Genomic DNA, 6,000 nt, shown 5'->3' on the forward strand with positions numbered 1-6,000 from the left:
TTCTACAAAAGGATCATTAATAATTGTTCAAGATTACGATTACGTTTTCATAATCCATAAAACATCCCATAAAACAACTGGCATTACAACATCATTAAATAGTCTTTAGACTTCTGAAAAATCCTTCCCATAAAATATTTGGCACAGCAAGTCGTTAGACTCAGGAAAACCCAACTCATTAGGCAGTTGGAAAGAATTGCTCGACCCAAAAATGTAAAATCTAACGGTATGTATACTCCCCCACCCCCTCTTGTCAAGTCTGCCATGCCACCACAACCGGCGCGTCGAAGGTCAAGAGAAGGCTGAGTTTCGTGATTGAAGACAATGCGCGAGAGGCGCTGCCCTCGCTCTATAATTTGCAAGCTTTCTGATTGGACATAAAAAAGGGTAGTCACGTTGAAGTCCTCAAAGAAAAAGGAAGTAAAAAAAAGTTCCCTCATTGGAGTCCGAAAACAAGCACTTACATCGAAGTAGTCAACTCCTCCTAGCTCGGGTCCTAAGCTCACGAGGCCAATATTCGCGCCATTTGCGCCCACTTTGCCAATCCTAACCTCCAACCAAGTACGTGCCCTACACGCACGAAGCAATCGCAGAAACATCAGGCGGCTTAACTCGAAGAAGTGGTTAAACCTTTACAATCTCTCACTTCCCAGGAAATAGCATCAGTGCACTAAGTCAAGAAAAGCAGAAATTTACAACTTCCTACCTCTTTAGATTTAGGTTAAAGCGCATGCTAAGCCAAAACCAAGTGTGATCTGCCCAGAACCAAGAGTTCGTCGATTGATATCAGCAGCAAGAATCATTCCTGTATCTAGAAATTAACGGTATAAACAGCATAACAAACAGATGTATTAATATTGAATTTAATACGCTATCCCTTCCACTTGCCCGCACACTTTTACCACATAACATCTCGTGGCCTCTAAGTTATTCTAAACATTTTGGTCCTTCGAACCGGATTTGGTAAACTAGCTGAATCGTCGGACACATTTTGTACAACAATATTATAAGATTAACAATACCTTTCTATAAATTATAAATTAAAATTATAATTTATAAATTATAAATTAAGATGTTTATTCCTGTTTGAGAATAAGAGACTCCGTTTAATAAGGCAATAAAATATCTGACAAGTAATGTCATGAAAATTGTATTTAAGACTTCAAAACTTTCCTGCTCATAATTATTTGTACTAGTGTCATAAAACATCTGGAAAACTCTAGCGGAACGTGCTCATACTCTCAGTGCAGTAGAACCTAATGGGTTTACTGCAGGGAGAACCCCAAAGTAGATTCAGAACGAATATCAGATATGCGTGAAGCATTGAGTACAAATATTTACTGCAACCGAAAACCCGTACGTACTACACATGCAATGACCATACGTGCGCACTCGGCCTTTAAGACAATGCTTGCATTGTTCTTGGCTATGCCACATCTGGTCGATCGTATTGGAAAATTGACCACGCCCAAGCGGACCCTTCTTCTAGCCAAGTCCCAGAGAGGGATGAGGCAACCAAAGAGAGGTGACCAATGGAAAAGGCTCGCCACCTTCCGACACTTTCCCAATTAGCAAATTCGGAACTGAGCCCGGAAGGAAGTGGAAATGAAGGCGTGCATAATCTATTGTGCGACCCAAGATCAACCACTGATTGGTTAATTAATAAAGGAAGAAGGGATCCCAAGTGGAGCGGGATCAGTGAATCATTTTAAGAAGGGACTACGTAATGTACCCTCACTTACTCTTTCCAAATACTTCTTACAGTGAAGGATAAGTCACGACCAACTCTCACGGAGGAGGACCGGAGAGATGAGTCGTTTAGCTAGCTGAGTTTTAATAATAAGTTCTTTCCACTATTGTGAATTAGTGTACAGTTGAATTGATCTCATCAAGACTGGATTGCGTGGGACCTGACCACTTGTGGTCTCACTTGGAGACAAGGAAGAACTGAAGGGTTGCAACATTGCAAGGGAACGTAATAACAAGCCATCGAAGAGAGACTGGAAAATCACGATACACTGCAAGTAAGTCCTTACAGCTAGTACTCATTCTTGATTTCTCGGCTTATGTAGAAGACGGACGGATAAAGTCCAACTACGGAAGCTTCCCGGACATACTCTTGAACAAGACCAGCTATAAACGCCACATTGGCTTCTCAATCCCTCCAACTGCAAGTTGTTCCCGCCACAGATGGCGCACAGCTTCGCATAACCTCCTCCATCTCGGCTCTCTTACGACCGATATTTAAAGGCAACTACACACGTATTAAGATAAACACAATAGCATTCCAGTGTTCGATCAGAGCACTACAATCATGATAACCTCTTAGCGATAATATTCAATAGATTATAACCTGCTTCATTCATAGTAAATATATTTCAACACCACAAGATTATCAAGAAATATAAAGTTCGTCTGTAATTCACCCTTTTGTAAATCAATTCAAATAAATAGAAATAATAAAGACATGTGTTAATTATTAATCAGTGCATTCACCCTTTACTTGCCCGGCAACCCCACATAACATCTAGTGGGTTTTATTGTTCTACGTTAATTATTGCACGTTTGGCTGACTAGTCAAATTGTGGGATTATTTTCCGAACAATTCCCTTTATCTTTATAAATAATTGAAATATATAACTTAAATTTTGTATCTATTTAGTAGTTTAATAATTGCTAAAAATTTACAAAAAATTCAGTTAATAAGAGAAATAATATCCCTATTAAATTTTGTTTATATGAAGCAAATTAATTAAGATTAATTATTCAGGATTGGAGCATTTTACATGAAACTTAATTTCTTCGAATGTTGTAATCGTTATTGCTCGCAATATCGTAAACATTGACTCCGAAATTTCTCGATAATGTTAAAGCCTTTGCGTGAGAACGTCCTGTAATGTTTACCTATTGTCCGCATAGCAACTTCGGTAGAAGTCGCCAACCGGTGAAGGCTTGCTTCCATACAATTCTCGAACGTTCTAGAACTGAGAATCAATACTAGAAGTTTCAGCATAGCAACACCCAGGCATTGTTACCAGACTAACGAAAACTCACTCGAATATTTAAAGGAAGCACGCGTCGAAGACCAGTCCAGTTTTGTTGACTGAGTCAAAGGAATTTGTGCAAGTTATACTGTTTCGGGGTGCTACTACCACCATGCACCTCCAGCAGTATTAGTCTTTATTATTATATATTATATATATTATATATTATTATATATTAGTATTCCCGATCATATCCGGATGTAGTTCTGCGCTCTTTTTCCATGCCTTCGTCAAAAGGAATCTCTGCAAGGTAACCTGTTACGGGGCGCCGCTGCTTGCTATGCGCCTCTAGCAAGATTTATTTTCTTTTACAGTGCTACCGGGAGCCGCTATTTGCTATGCGCCTCCAGCGAGATTAATTGTCCTTTATTCTGCTACAGGGCACTGCTACTTGTCATGTGCCTCCAGCAAGATCAGTCTTCCCTTGCACATCCGGACGAGGCCTTACATTTCCTCTCTAAACAACTTTCAAGACCACGAGGCAATCTCAATAATTCTTACTACTATCGGTGAATCGCTTACATATTTATAATTCAAACCAAAATAAACGTTACGAAAGCCAATTGTGTTGATAATGAATTGAAGCATTACCCTCTCACTCATTCCCATTTTGCCACCAGATGGTACCACCCATGGTGTGTATGGTCTAATCCAATCATCCTGGTTATTCGGAAATGCTATCACCTGGATGTCGTGAGACCAAGATGCTTCAATCAAGTAATGCTTGAATTCATTATCAACACAATTGGCTTTCGTCATATTCATTAAGTTTTGAACACACAAAGTTTTGAAGAATTATAAACACACAAATCTGATTCTGCGTCGGTAGTGAGAATCGTTCAATTATACACATAAGTTTGATTCTACGTTGGTAGTGAGAATCGTTGTATTACGGATTGAAAAGTTGAAAGGCGAAAGTGGGAGAGGTATGAACGTGCGATTCGGTTATTTAAATAAAACACTAGCCAACGAACCTTCCAGGCTATGCCCTGTTGACATCACGACTAATATCGTCATGGCAACAAATACCGACGTTTAAGGAATAGTGCGATATTATTTAAGTGCTGCGCTTCATGCGCAGCAATCAGTCTTTGCCTCAATCTAGTAACAATTACACAGTCATTATAATAAGCGCACTATTCATCTTCAAGCTTTTCTCTACGGTTATCACTAGTAGTGTGTGCTGTTTACGTGGGCGTTAGGTCCGCCGATATAGATGTGGTTGTAAGGAACGGTAGTGTGCGTTGTTTACGTGGGCGTTAGGTCCGCCGGTATAGCTGTGGTTGTAAGGAACAGTAGTGTGCGTTGCTTACGTGAGCGTTAGGTCCACCGATATAGGTGTGGCGTCACTATTAGTTCTTTAGACTACTTGATGCTTGCGTACGTGAGTCGTTATGGAGAATTATGTTTGTGTGGTGACGTCCGAAGGTAGAATAGTGAGCCCGTCGTAGACACTTCGTGGTTGGTACTAGCACAAGGAAGATGCGCGTCAAGCACTACTCTTAAATATTCTCGTAAAAGCTTGTGACGCCGGTAGCGCACCGGTGTTACTATGACGACTATTATCGTGACGTCACTAGGATATAGCCTTGGAGAGTTCATCGGCATTGTTAGTCAGAATTATAATCTAATATTCGAGCATTCTGCGTACTGAGATCTTCCGAATTCGCTGAATTATGTTTACAACGTAATGTATAGATGTTTATACCTCTCCCACTTTTGTATTCCGCCTTTAACTGCTTCAATCTGTAACATTCATTAATAATAATAAAGTAATAATGAAAAATATTTCAATTAAATTCCATAAAAATAGAATACCATATTTAAAAACTTCATAAAAAACTGTGGAAATATACGTATTTAAAATATAAAAATTAAAAAGAATATATAATCCAAAAGTAATATGAAACAAAAATTAATATTATATATATATTTTTTTTTTTTCATATATAAAATTATATATATTTAATTTTATTTATCAGTACTAAAACATATTTCAATTTTCAAAAAGCATCACTTACAATTTAAAATTATTAATATCGAAATTGAAATGCAGAAAATAAATTTGCATCTTGTTCACTGTTTTTAGTATTATTAATATTCCAAAAATTGAAAATCAATTTACTATCAAAAATCTATCAATTTGCTCACTATTTTACTATTTTCCTTTTTATTATGATTTAAAATTAGTCAAACAATTTTATTTAAATAAGATTCTCTAATTCTTCTGATTCAGTCTTCATGAAAAAAAGTTGTTTGTTCTTCTTTGAAATTATGAATTTCTCACTCGCTTAATTATGATATAATCAGCTAGAAAGTCAATTACTTAATATAAAATGCCATGTTGCAGATATAACAAAATCGAAATATTTCCATAATCATAGTTGTAAAAACAATTAATTAAAAACATAAAAATTATTTTTGTTTTCATCATTAATGTGTTGCACTTTATATCGCCTTTGAGACCAGATTATGTACTTTATTTATCCCGAGACAGATTTATTAACTTTACATTATGGAATGTAAAAAAAATGAATATATTTTATTAATAGTTGTTCGGGATTGATGCAGTCCCATGAATTTCAAACAAAAGAAAGGTCATACGCACTGTCCGGCGTACCGCATGTGCGCCTAGACGGGCCCGCACGTGCGGACCGGGACGGGTACTCGAGCGAATATTTACAAACAGAACTCGGCAAGTCCGAGCAAGTTTACGACCCGAAATATAATATACTGTAAGATCACCCAAGGGTATTACACCTACTTTTCTCTCGTCAAACATTCTCGAAGGTTCTAGATTTTTCCTTCGACGCCTCGTGTAAGAATTAGTGCAACAACGACGAAGCCTTGTTGCTAGCTAAGTGAGCCGCTGCGTGCCTATATAAGGGTCGCACGCGGCGCGTCTCGCCCTCTTGCTGAAGATACCGCTTGCTAAAGATACCTCTCGCTGAAAATC

The sequence above is a fragment of the Ceratosolen solmsi genome, unplaced genomic scaffold, assembly GCF_000503995.2.
Source record: "Ceratosolen solmsi marchali unplaced genomic scaffold, CerSol_1.0 scaffold19, whole genome shotgun sequence".
Lineage (NCBI taxonomy): Eukaryota > Metazoa > Arthropoda > Insecta > Hymenoptera > Agaonidae > Ceratosolen > Ceratosolen solmsi.